The sequence below is a fragment of the Nycticebus coucang genome, chromosome 12 (genome assembly GCF_027406575.1).
Source record: "Nycticebus coucang isolate mNycCou1 chromosome 12, mNycCou1.pri, whole genome shotgun sequence".
Classification (NCBI taxonomy): Eukaryota; Metazoa; Chordata; class Mammalia; order Primates; family Lorisidae; genus Nycticebus; species Nycticebus coucang.
In genome coordinates this window covers 104868142-104882564 of record NC_069791.1, presented here as the reverse complement: position 1 = coordinate 104882564, position 14423 = coordinate 104868142, and positions in this window count along the sequence as shown.

Below are 14423 nucleotides of genomic sequence, written 5' to 3'. Positions count from 1 at the left end.
TCAACACCGTGGATGTTAACACATGAGGGATTTGCCCGCACTTTACACTTTTCACAATGACACGACACTTGTTGTGAGTGCCAACAGTCATGTGGGGGTCATGAATTCAGATGCCAGACTAGATTGTCTGAGTTCAAATCTTGGCAGCATCGCATTCTACCTTTGTCACCTGAGAATGACTTTTATCTCCACTGTGCCTTAGTCTCTTCGTCCTCTGTGGGGTGATAATTGTCACTTCCTGGGGCTCTTACCTGTCTTAAATGAGTTAGTACATGAATACTTCTTAGCGTCTGGCAATTAGTACATGCTCAGGAAATCTTAATGATTATCATTTCATTGAAATGTGGTTGCCGCACATGTGACTTTATTCCCATTTGAAAGGTAGAGAAACTAAGTCACAGGGTAATCTATAGGAATGGTCAGCCTGACAACTAACTTGCAGCCACCCAGCACTCAGTATCCTCCTGAGTGCCAAAGCAATTCCATTACCCAGAAAAACTCCCAGGTACTGATGCTCCCCAGGATTTATTTTCTGGGAAGCTCTCTCAAGCACCACCTGGTCCCCCACCTCCTACCCTTCACCATTGTTGCAGGAAATTATGCTGTGAGCCATGTATCTTCCCTGACATGCTCTGCTCTTGAAGAAACCTCCCAATTACCGTGGCTGTGTTCTTCGTGATTGCAATGTGTCATGACATTTCCAAGATGTAAGTTTCTTCGAAAAAGGCATTAGCACCAGGCGACTGAAGCGGCTCATTTTTCAAACTTGGAAATTGTCATTGGCCCTGCTCAGCGCCAGTGAAGCTTGAACACGCTATTTAGTGAGCTCCGTCAGGCAACCAAAGTTCATCCCCACAGGCACATTTGGCTGACCCCCTTTGCAGGGTCTGTGGCTAAGGGTGTGCAAATGTATATGCACACCTACCCATACCCACAGGCATGCACACACATTTTAAACTATGCACGCTTGTTCTCTGTCTGGCTCGCCTATGTTAGCAGTTCCTGCCTGTCACCCCATTCCCCTCCCCCTACCTGGAGCCACTAGACACCCCACTTGCAGGCTACACTTTGCCCCTGTCCACTGCCACAGGGAAGCATTGCTGTTAGAAGCCACTCTTCACGTGAATGGTCATTTCATTCAGGGTACCACTGGTCAGGCCCTAACAAGGCCAGATGAGGTGAGCCTACCTGCTGATATCTGGAGATTGTTTATTCCCTCCAAGGCCTACTGTCCACTGTCATAGATAAGTTGGGGACCCAGACTCTGTGGCACCAGTCAAGGACCCAGGGCATTCTGTGCACTCCGTGAAGTGTTGACTATGAATTTAGCCTAGAGTAAAAATACTTTGAAGATATAACCACTTTAATATGGGAAGATACTGTGTAACCTTGTAACCTATGAATAGGAATCTGTTTAATGTATACTATAGTGATAGTGTATAACATTGCTGATATTCATTTTTACTATGAGGATAAAAAGTAACAAAAGGAAACAGGAGGGCAGAGCAGTTCTTTGGGGACATGTCTCCACTGTTTTCTGGAATTTCTGGCTTTTCTGTAAATGAAAGTGTAGCTGTTGCTCTCTCATCAGCTTCTCCATTGATTGGCTTAGGTGGCAGACAGACGGAATTCTTGGTCCGGAGACATTACAACCCTTCATGAGTTCCCATCTGCATCAACCAGGGTCATCAGTTGCAAGAAAAGGAGACTCTTCTTTGCTGATTTAAGCAGCAACAGAATTTACTGGAAGGCTCTCAGTTGGGACACAGAAATTACCAGCCTCAGGAAATAGGCAGGAACAAAGGAAAGCAAGGCACTCAGAACCCTGGAGAAATTCCTAGCACAGCAACCAGTCCAGAGAGAGCACCAGCTGACCAGTGGTGCCCTGGTTGGCACACCTCTCACATTGAGGAGGATTCTGTGCCCCCTGGCTGGCTCAAGTCCTGATGGATGCATCTGATTGGATAAACTTCAGTCACATGTCCCTCGTGTAGCTGCAAGGGAGGCTGAGGAAGGCAGAAACCACTGTATCCATTTCCAATGGCTGCCGTAACAAAGTACCACAAACTGAGTGGCTTAGAACAACAGAAATGTATTGTCCCACAGTTCTCATCTTGGAGGTCAAAGTGAAGGTGTCAGCATGGCCATACTCCCCACCAAGGCTCCAGGGAAGGGTCTGTTCCAGATCTTTCTCCTAGTTCTGATAGCTCCCCTACTAGGGTGCCATGGAGTTCTCCTGCCAGGCATAAAACTGTATAAAACTGTATATATTCTCTACCTGCAATTCTGAGGTCCCAGCACTCCCCTCCACTCTCTGAGATCTGGAGGCCTGTCCCCCAGGAGTCCAGATTCTTGGGTGATTTCTCGAGGGCTGTGGACAGTGCCTAAACTGCAGCTGGTCAGTGTGGACTCTGGGGCATGGGAGTGAGGAGAGGATGGTCAGCTGAGAGGGAACCACACCGGAGCAGCAGTGCCCCGAGGTGCAGAGCAGCAGCCGTCTTTTAACAAAATAGGGCTCACTCCCGGATATTCTGAAGCCACACCCCCTGTCTCCCTGGGCAACCAGAGGAGGCCAGGCATCTTCTCAGGTGGCAACCACCTCAGAACAGATCTGGGAAGGAAACACAGGCCCCGTGAGTAAAGGGTTTGCCTGAGGCGGTACAGACCTGGGAGGAGCACAGGGACTAGAAACACACTTACAGGCCTGGGAAGTTCCCAGGGCGGGACTGACCCAGAGGACTGCTTTACTGAACCTAAGACGCACCCGGACCTCAAAGGATCATCAGCCTATAGACAAAGGAAGACAGGAGGCTAGAACTTACAGGTAACCGAATACAAACATGCAGGAGCAAAGACAGGATCTGAGGTGCAGGATCTGGGAAATCAAAACAGCTTCTCTTCTGCAGGGGAATTTAGCAGAAACATAAACAAATTCCCACAAAGTTGTTCTGTTCTGTTCTGTCAGTAACATCAATCAGGGGCAGGGCTGGAACTGAGTGAACACCCCCCAGCCTCCATCAAGTACCCAAGGTTGTCAGGCCTCACCTCCCCCTGCTAGATAGAGGCAGAGCGCAGTGGCCTGGCTGAGCAGAAATAGATTTCCTTGTGATTCAGGCAGGTGCAAACCCCTGGAGTATATGTTCACTACAGGCAACTGGGTTAGCCAACTGCGGGGCTGAGGAAGGAGGTATCAACCTTCCCAGACTGATCTATTTTCTGGGTGGCTCCTCCTGACTCCACGGATCACTGGAGCAAGTCATATCAGAGTAGTCACCAGACCCCTTTGATCCAGTTGCCAGAGACCTTTTAAACTCTCCCACCTGAGACAAGTGCTGACTGAGACAATTGATTTGGACCTCTTGAACTGTGCCAATTGCCCGAGGAGTATTCAGGTGGTGCCCTGGGTGTGTGGTTGTAGGAAGGTTTGATTTTCCTTTTCCAATTGTTGCCTGTGGTGGGCGGGGTGACTTAATTGCTGGTATTTCTCCACAGCTGGGATTTCAACCTAGAATAACTATTTCACTAGGGTCAAAAAGAAACCAGCTGAAAACAAGACAGACCAACTTAGCCCCACCTCACCAAACAGGTCCCCAGTTTCTCAGGCCATAGCACTGCAAGGGTCCTTGACAAGGCTCCAGGGGGAAAAGCAAATGGTGTAAAAGAATCATGGGGCAGAATCAGCAGAAAAACTCTGGTAATATGAATAACCAGAATAGATCAACCCCCCACCCCAAGGAAAGATATGGCAAATGTAACTGCAGATCCCATTCATAAACAGCTGGCTGAGATGTCAGAAATTGAATTCAGAATTTGTATTTCAAACAAGATTAATAAAATGGAGGAAAACTTGGAATTAGAAATTCGACCAGCAATTCAGAAGTCAGAATTAGAAATTTGAGGAGGAATTCAAAAGTTGTCTCAAGAATTTAATGAATTTAAAGACAAAACCACCAAAGATTTTGACACACTGAAGCAAGAATTTGCAGCCCTCAAAGATCTGAAAAATACAGTAGAATCTGTCAGTAACATTGTGGAGCAAGCAGAAGAAAGGATTTCTGACATTGAAGACAAAGCCTTTGAACACTCCCAAACTCTCAAAGAGGAAGAGAAATGGTGAGCAAAAATGGATCATTCTGTCAGAGAGCTCTGGGATAATTCAAAGAAGGCTAATATCTGCCTCATTGAAAGACCATATGATTCTCTCAATTGATGCAGAAAAAGCTTTTGATAATATACAGCATCCCTTCATGATCAGAACACTTAAGAAAATTGGTATAGAAGGGACATTTCTTAAACTGATAGAGGCCATCTACAGCAAACCCACAGCTAATATCGTATAAAATGGAGTTAAATTGAAATCGTTTTCACTCAGATCAGGAACGAGACAAGGATACCCATTGTCTCCACTGCTCTTTAACATTGTAATGGAAGTTTTAGTCACTGCAATTAGGGAAGAAAAGGTGATCAAGGGTATCCATATAGGGTCAGAAGAGATCAAACTTTCGCTCTTCACAGATGATATGATTGTATATCTGGAAAACACCAGGGATTATACTACAAAACTCTTAGAAGTGATCAAGGAATACAGCAGGTCTCAGGTTACAAAATCAGCATTCATAAATTGGTAGCCTTTATATATACCGACAATAGTCAAGCTGAAAAAAACAGTTAAGGACTCTATCCCATTCACGTAGTGCCAAAGAAGATGAAATATTTGGGAGTTTATCTAACAAAAGACGTGAAAGATCTCTATAAAGAAAACTATGAAACTCTAAGAAAAGAAATAGCTGAAAATGTTAACAAATGGAAAAACATACCATGCTCATGGCTGGGAAGAATCTACATTGATAAAATGTCTATACTACCCAAAGCAATATATAATTTCAATGCAATCCCTATTAAAGCTCCACTGTCATACTTTAAAGATCTGGAAAAAACAATACTTCATTTTATATGGAATCAGAAAAAACCTCGAATAGCCAAGACATTACTCAGAAATAAAAACAAAGCAGGAGGAATTATGCTACCAGACCTCAGACTATACTACAAATTGATAGTGATCAAAACAGCATGGTATTGGCACAAAAACAGAGAAGTAGATGTCTGGAACAGAATAGAGAACCAAGAGATGAATCCAGCTACTTACTGTTATTTAATCTTTGACAAGCCAATTAAAAACATTCAATGGGGAAAAGAGTCCCTATTTAACAAATGGTGCTGGGTGAACTGGCTGGCAACCTGTAGAAGACTGAAAGTGGACCCACACCTTTCACCATTAACTAAGATAGACTCTCACTGAATCAAAGATTTAAACTTAAGACATGAAACTATAAAAATCTAGAGGAGAATGCAGGGAAATTTCTTGAAGAAATCGGGCTGGGTGAGTATTTTATGAGAAGGACCCCCCGGGCAATTGAAGCAGCATCAAAAATACACTACTGGGACTTGATCAAACTAAAAAGCTTCTGCACAGCCAAGAACACAGTAAGTAAAGCAAGCAAACAGCTCTCAGAATGGGAGAAGATATTTGCAGGTTATGTCTCCGACAAAGGTTTAATAACCAGAATCCACAGAGAACTCAAACGCATTAGCAAGAATAGAACAAGGGATCCCATCACAGGCTGGTCAAGGGATTTGAAGAGAAACTTCTCTGAAGAAGACAGGCGTGCGGCCTTCAGACATACGAAAAAATGCTCATCATCTTTAATCATCAGAGAAATGCAAATCAAAACTACTTTGAGATACCATCTAACTCCAGTGAGACTAGCCTATATCACAAAATCCCAAGACCAGAGATGTTGGCGCGGATGTGGAGAAAAGGGAACACTTTTGCACTGCTGGTATGAATGCAAATTAATACATTCCTTTTGGAAAGAGATATAGAGAACACTTAGAGATCTAAAAATAGATCTGCCATTTAATCCTGTAATCCCTCTACTGGGCATATACCCAGAAGACCAAAAATCACATCATAACAAAGATATTTATACCAGAATGTTTATTGCAGCCCAATTCATAATTGCTAAGTCATGGAAAAAGCCCAAGTGCCCATTGATCCACGAATGGATTAATAAATTGTGGTATATGTACACCAAGGAATATTGTGCAGCCTTAAAGAAAGATGGAGACTTTACCTCTTTCATGTTTACATGGATGGAGCTGGAACATATTCTTCTTAGTAAAATATCTCAAGAATGGAAGAAAAAGTACCCAATGTACTCAGCCCTACTATGAAACTAATTTAGGGTTTTCACATGAAAGCTATAACCCAGTTACAACCTAAGAATAGGGGGAAGGGGGAAAGGGAGGGGAGGGAGGGAGGAGGTGTGTAGAGGGAAGGGGATTGGTGGGATTACAGCAGCGGTGCATCTTACAAGGGTATATATGAAACTTGGTAAACGGTCTGTGAAGCTAGTGAATGATGCCCCATGAATATATCAATGTACACAGCTATGATTTAATAAAAATAAAATAAAATAAAATAAAGTACTAAAAAAAAAAAAAAAAAGGAAGCCGGGACAGCTGTCTCTATGACCACTAGGTGGCAGTCACCGTAAGACACTGTTCAAACACTGCCCAGGATCAGTCAGCGCAGAGCGCACAGGAGGTGATGACAAAGTAGTGACTGGAGACGTTGGAGCAAATTCTCCTGACCACAGCTGACCAGGAAGCTTGCCATTCCCTTAGTGGGGAGTGTTGGAAATGGTGCTGGAGCTAACTCCACAGTAAATTATTTCTGCTTTTCCTTGGACAGTGTGGGTTTCATTATGCTTAGCTAAGCCTGTTTTCCCCTTTTTTGTAAATTTGTGCAAAATACGAAATCAGAGAGCCTTGATAGTTTTCAAGCCAGGGGTGGGTGCTGCAGTTAACTATGGGTTGTGCTTTATTTTTTGTTTGTTTGTTTGTTTTTATTAAATCATAACTGTGAACATTGATGCATTTATGGGGTTCAGTGTACTGATTTGATATACTATGTGAAATGCTTACATTGAACTAAGTAACACATCCATCACAATTACACTCTTTTCTTCATACTTTTGAAATGTACCATAGCATCATGCACATTAGGTGAGGTCCCCCAAATACCCTCCCTCCTCCCACCTCTCCCCTTCCCTCCCTCTCTTCTCTTCCCTTCTACTTTCTGGACTACAGTTATGTTTTACCATTCATATGAGATTTCATAGTAGTGCTGAGTACATTTGGATAGTTTTTTTCCCATTCTTGAGATACTTTACTAAGAAGAATATGTTCCATCTCCATCCAGGTAAACATAAAAGATGTGAAATCTCCATCTTTTTTATGGCTGCATAATATTCCATGGTGTATACATACCACAATTTGTTAATCCATTCATGGGTTGATGGGCACTTGGGATGTTTCCATGTCTTGGCAATTATGAATTGGGCTGCAATAAACATTTGGTGCAAATTGTCTTTGTTGTAAATTAAGTTTTGATTATCTGGGTATATACCTAGTAGAGGAATTGCAGGATTGAATGGTAGGTCTACTTTTAGTTCCTTGAATATTCTCCAACCTTCTTTCCAAAAAGGTCACATTAGCTTGCATTCCCACCAGTGATGGGTTGGGCTTTACACAGAAAAGGAAGCCTGAGGTTATTGCCATTGGCTGAGATCATGGCAATATGTGAGAGTGTGTGCGCACATGTACACACACATGAGAGAGACAGAACACACTCGTGCATAGGCATCTTCAGCCCCTGGTGTCCCAGCACCTACTTAAATCCCATCAGACATAACCCCATGAACCCAAAGCCCTCATGTGCAGCCACAGCTCCGTGGAGTTGGAGGGCTTCTCCAAAAGTTCTAGAATGAATAGACCTTGTAAGAACTCCAGAAATTTGACTTAGGGTGGTCCTGGAAGAGCAGGGGTGATAATCACAGAAATTAAATCTCCCATCAGTCTGGTGGGAAGGAGAATCATATTCAGAAATATCCAGGTTTAGCAAGAAGAAAAGGTATTCTTCTCAAGTCAGACTTGGGGAGAAGAGAAACCAGCTGTCACCTACTAGCAAACAGTGATCTCAAATGCCACTTATCTCCCTTTGCAAGGTTCCTCCGATCACACCCTGCCCTCGGAAACTTCTTCCTTCCTGTGTTCAGAGGTAGCTCCAGAAATGAGCATTTGAAGAGTTTCCTCCTATTTCTTTTCTGTTGTAAAACTTTTCCCACTTCTAATGTTCTCTTGTAATTCTCATTACTGCCTCCCCTGTGAAGCAGGTTCTGTGTTGGACACTTGAACATAAGGAACTGAGGCCAACAGAAGGAAGGGACTCAGACAAGGTCTCAAAGCCGAGAGGTTGCAGGATACATCCTCAAATTCCACTCTAGATAGAGCCAGGTATGGTGCCATCACACTCTGTGACACCGGTGACAGCAGCTACTGTTTTTCTAAGCAGAAATTGCTTACAGCACACCATATCACATACTTCACATATGTTAACTAACTCAGCGAACATCTTTGGAAAATAGACGCTGAGCAAACATTGGATAAGACACAACATGGTGCAGTAATGAAGCATAAACAAGTAGCCGGTCATTGGCTCCGTGCCCGTAGCACAGTGGTTACAGCATTGGCCGCGTACATCCAGGCTGGCAGGTTTGAGCTCAGACAGGGCCCCCTAAACAACAGAAACAACAACAGCAACTGCAACAAAAAGATAGCTGGGCATTGTGGTAGATGCTTATAGTCCCAGGTACTTGGGAGGCTGAGGTAAGAGAATCACTTATACCCAAGAGTTTGAGGTTGCTGTGAGCTATGATGCTACATCACTCTACAGAGGGCAGCATAGTGAGACTCTGTCTCAAACAAACAAACAAACAAGTAGCGGTCATTATTTCACTTAATAAGAACCAACAACCACTAATGGAGAACAAATTACTTTGAACAAGGCAGAATAAATACATATGTTCTTTGCATGGCTGAATAATATTTCACCGTGTGGATATGCCACATTTTACGTGTTCGTTCACTAGCTGGTGGACATTTGGAGTATTTCCATTTTTGACTGTTAAGAATAATGTTTCTGTGAACATTCTTATATAAGTTTTTGTAAGGACATAAATTTCTGTTTCTTTTAGCTATTTATGTAGGAATAGAGTGCCGGGTCATACGAATCTTGGATATATTATGCTAAGAAATAACTCAGTCATAAAGAATCACATAATATGTAACTCCAATCATAGGGAATATCCAGAATAGGTGAATATATACCCAGAGAAAGTAGCCCAGAGTTTGGTTAGGGTTGGGGTTACAGATGGGAGTGGTTGGGCTGTGATGACCGTGGGATGCAGCATTTCCTTCTGGAGTGATTGTTCTAGAATTGCTCATAGTGATGATTGTTCAACATGGTGGATATATTGAAAGCCACTGAGTTGTGCGTGTCGAATGCTTTTAATGGGTGATTGCAGGGTCTGCGCGTTACATCCTGACACAGCTGTTTAAGCATAGATACATTTGGGGTGAATTTACATACAGTGTCAGATGGCAGCAGGAGGCATTTACCAGGGCACTGAGCAGGTGAGGGGGTTCGAACAGAATCATTGCCTCAAATTAGTGGAAAGAAACAGACCCATGAACCATATTTCATTGATTCCTCCACACTTTTATTTTCCTCACATTGTAATGCCTCTGCAGCTGAAATGCCTTTTCAACAGATGATGTGTTATAGTCTAATCGACAGCGTTATTTTCCTCAGTGGTACACACAGCCATGGATCATCTTATAATTGGGATCATCTTAGATTTAACGGCATAGAGTCATTATAATACTTTGTGACAGAAATAAATATCTGGGGTAAGGGGAAGAACATGAAACCCAGGCTCATGGACTCAGGGGAGGTCTCCTGGAGATGATGGCGCCTGAGTTGGGGATTGTATTCTGGATGCAGGTCAGTATTTTTGGATTATTTAATACCTAAATAACAGGTATTTTTACCTATTCTTCATACCTTACTAGCTTAAAACAGGGCATGTTTATTATCTTAGAGTTTGAGGGTCAACAATCTGGGCAAGGCTTTGCTCATTCCTCTGAAAGAGGGTTTTTCAAAAGTCTGTGATCAAAGCGTCATCTGGGGATGAAGGCTCAACTGGGTGACAATTCTGTGGCTACACTCCTGTGATTTCACGGCTGTTTGGCAGGATTCAGTTCCTCATAGGCTATGGAAATGAGGGTCTCCGTTCCTACCCCTTTTGGTTCTGAGACCCCTCTCAGTTTCTTACCATGTGGGCTTTGGTAACATAGCACCTTGCACAGTGGACAAGGTGAGAGAGTGTCTGCTAGCAAGACAGCAGTTACAAACTTTTGGAGCCTAATTACGATAGTGACATCCCCTCTATGTGGCTGCCTTCTGGTGGTTAGAGCCGGTTACTCTGTGAGTAAAGGATAGAGGGTGGGATGGATGGCCCAAGGCTGTGAGCAACAGAAGAGGGTTTATTAGAAGCAATCTTAGATCTACCCGCCTCGTGTCCTCAACATGGAGATGACAATGGAAGAGAGGCAGGAAGAGAGTTCCAGAAAAAGCAAGAGCAAAAATAATGTCCTGGAGATATCTGGGGAGGAATAAACAGGTCAGTTGCTGGAAAATAGCGTTGGAGGGAGTGGAAAGACCAAGGATAAAGAAGTAGGATGGAACGGATCATGGAAAGTCTTACACATCTCTCCGAGGAGCTGCCTCTTAAAATGGCAAATGGACTTCTTGAAAGATTTGAAGAAGAGTGTGATATGATCAGGTGAGGGGCAAAATTAGTTTGAGAGCGACATCCCCTTAGATTGATTAAAGAATGCCTGTTTGTGACTCACTCCAAATCTGCTGATTTTGCCTACAGCTTGGTTCAGCTCTTTATCCAAGATAACTCCACCACATCAGTCTCACAAAGCCATGCTCCATGTCTGTGTGTGTCTAGACAGTCAGAAAAAGACAAGTGTCAACTTGAGAGAAGTAACAGAGATCAGATACCATAGGTACACTATTCACTAAGATGCCTTTTTTTTTTTTTTTGTAGAGACAGAGTCTCACTGTACCGCCCTCGGTAGAGTGCCGTGGCGTCACACGGCTCACAGCAACCTCTACTCTTGGGCTTACGCAATTCTCTTGCCTCAGCCTCCCCAGCAGCTGGGACTACAGGTGCCCGCCACAACGCCCGGCTATTTTTTGGTTGCAGTTTGGCCGGGGCTGGGTTTGAACCCGCCACCCTCGGCATATGGGGCCGCCGCCCTACTCACTGAGCCACAGACACCGCCCCACTAAGATGCCTTTTGATGGTAAGATTCTTTATTATCAGTGGCTCAAACCATAGAATATATGTAGTTTCTTTAGCAAGAACTATGCAGACGAGTGGACCAGAACATATTTAGCACTTCAATAATGTTGTCAAGGATCCAAGGCCTCTTTAAATATTTTGTTCTGCTATCCTATTGGCGATATCGTGCCATATAGTTACAAAATAGCTGCCAGGTCTCCAGATATCACATCTTTATACCAGACTGTCCAAAGCAGAAGAAAAGCTGTGATATAGAAAAAACATAGAAGAACCTAGAAGAGTTCCTGGTACATAGCACTGGCCAGAATTGAGTCCCAGGTGCACCTGTACCTTTAGGACAATCCATGACAGTGGTGAAGGGGATGCTCTGTTTGCCTTACATCAATCAGGATTTATCCTCTAGCAATGAAAACAAAACCTCCACAGTAGCAGTGACCTTTGAATTCTCTTCCACTGTTGCCCTCTTTATAACATAAAAAGAGCAAATCGCTCATGTGCAAAAACAAAGATACTGGAGAAGACTATGCCACTTATCTTTTCTTTTTTTTTATTAAGTCGTAACTGTGTACATTAATGCAATGCAATCATGGGGTACAATGTGCTGGTTTTACATACAATTTGAAATATTTTCATCAAACTGGTTAACATAGCCTTCATGGCATTTTCTTAGTTATTGTGTTAAGACATTTATATTCTACACCTAGTAAATTTCACATGTACCCTTGTAAGATGCACCGTAGGTGTGGTCCCACCAATCACCCTCCCTCCATCCCTCCTCCCCCTTTACCTCCACTCCCTTTCCCCTTTCCCCATATTCTTGGGCTATAATTGGGTTATAGCTTTGATATGAAAGCTATAAATTAGTTTCATAGTAGGGCTGAGTACATGGGATATTTTTTCTTCCATTCTTGCCACTTATTTTTTTACTCCTTTATTTACCTATCAGATTAAATCCCTCTTCTCACTAACCACATACATGCCAAGATTCACAAAGCCTACATTTTAGATTTTATGTATCAGATGGGGAGAAAGAAAGTCTTCAGTTTTTCTGCCTTGTTCTTGCTCACAGATGGCTGTAACTGGGCCAAGGCAGATACCAACCCTGAAAAGTACCAAAGGAAACATTTTTACCTAGTTGAGAGTCATTAAGAATTAGCTTTCCTAGAAAAGGTTAGGTAGAGATTGTTTGCAGGGAGAGAAGCAGATTAGAAGCTGTCTTCCTGTTTTCCTATTTGCCGTTTCAGATGCCAGATGTCTAATGGATGTGAATGTCATAACTTGATACTTTTAGAACTCAAAGACCCACTCTTCTTATATTATGGCCATTTTAACTGGTTATGTTTTGAAAGATGCAACTTGATTGGGGACATGGAGATGGAGGGGGACAAGTTCCACTGTCCCTCAATTCTTACTATCATTTACTTCCTTACAATATTACCATCTTTGACTTTGCTTTCTTCTTTTACAGGGAGAAAACTGTAAAATTTTAGAGTGCTCAGGACTAGAGTTGAGACTATTTTTTCTTATAGTCCCATGATCTTTGTCCACCCAAATCATTTTATATCTAACTTCCTAAATCAACAGAAGATTTCAACCCTGATATGGTAAGAATAACCTTACTACCATGATTAAGTGTCTGCTGTTTGGTAGAATCCATGCTAGGCTTTCACATGTTTGATATTATCCAAAATTCATCATTTCTTTTTTTCACCTTTGACAATTGAAGCTCAGAGAAGGTAAGTGGTTTGCCCATGGTGGAAAAGCTAGTAAAAGATCAAAGCTGGGATCCTACCGCTGTGATGTCAAATTTCATGATTAATTTACACCACACCATCTTTTGCACTGTCTAGAGTGTAGGATAATATTTAGAAATAAACTTATCCTACATCAAGCACACAAAGTAAATTCGGTGTGAGTTTAAAATGACATGCTTTTCTTCCAGAGGCTTAAGACGCTTGGACCCCCCTGGGTTACTCACAGAGTTAGGCCCTTTGGAAAATTCCTTAGGCCTTTTCTCTGAAGCAGTACACCCCGTGAAGCCTGAGATCCAAGGGCATGCCGCCCTTCCTCAGAGATACGGGCCAGAGGGTTGACATATGTTAACAACATATTGTCACAGGTCTATAGGTGCTCTGCCCTGAAGGAAGGTCACAGTCGTTACTTCATACTGAGTAAACTGAGTGAATGCTTGAAGATTAACTCTGTTCCCCTATAGCTGTTTTTGTCTTTGTGCCCTGCTCGGAAAACTAGTCACTGTTTAGAGGAAGAGATTTACTACACAAGTGGTCACATTGATATGATAAATTTCCTTTCAAGTTCAAATTCAGCTAATAGATAATGGATTAGGTGTGTGTGACTGGAAGGGTATAAAACTTAAACGTGGAATAAAGAACTTTGCTATATGCCATCAAACGGTGTATAGTCTGTTTCTTGACTTAATAATTACAGGAGTGAGTTTACACCTACAGCAAAGCTGCTGCTCATTCGCGTCTCGGTTCACGCAACATATAGCACCATTGAAGGGCTATGAGAATCGCCAATTTTTACGAACTCATTAGACCAGTCAGGATTGCTCTGGCAGCTCCCTTAGCTCCTCAGATCAAGGGAAGCCACTTTTGGTGTTTATGCCTCCTCAAGATACTGTTATGCCCAGGAGTCTCTCAAAGACCACACCAGCAGACAACTCGAATTTAAAGAGGAGTCCTTTTATCGAAGAGCTGGCAACTGCCCCAGTGTCCCAACATGGGGTTTCTGAGAGCAGCCCCGAGTTGTCTGTGGCTCTGGTTTTTATATGGCAGAACTTTCTGGAGGACAAGCAAGTGTTATTACAGAAGCGAAAACAGCAGTTAAAGGGATGGGGGGATCCTGAGAATAGGGCAGTCAGTCATTTTACACAATGCTATGATCGTGAGAGCAATTAGTGATTTTTCTTCCTTACAAAATAGGTACAAACGACAATGTCCTAGGGGGGAAATTCAGGAAGGGGAGCTTACAGGTAAGGGTCATAAAGCAGATGATCATAAAAAGCTATAATCACCAGGGCCACCATCACAAGCAAATGCATTTACAGTTACACAATGGGAGGGCAAACGAGCAGAACTAGTTTTGCAGGTAAAATGGAGTAAATAGTAAAATGGACTCAAG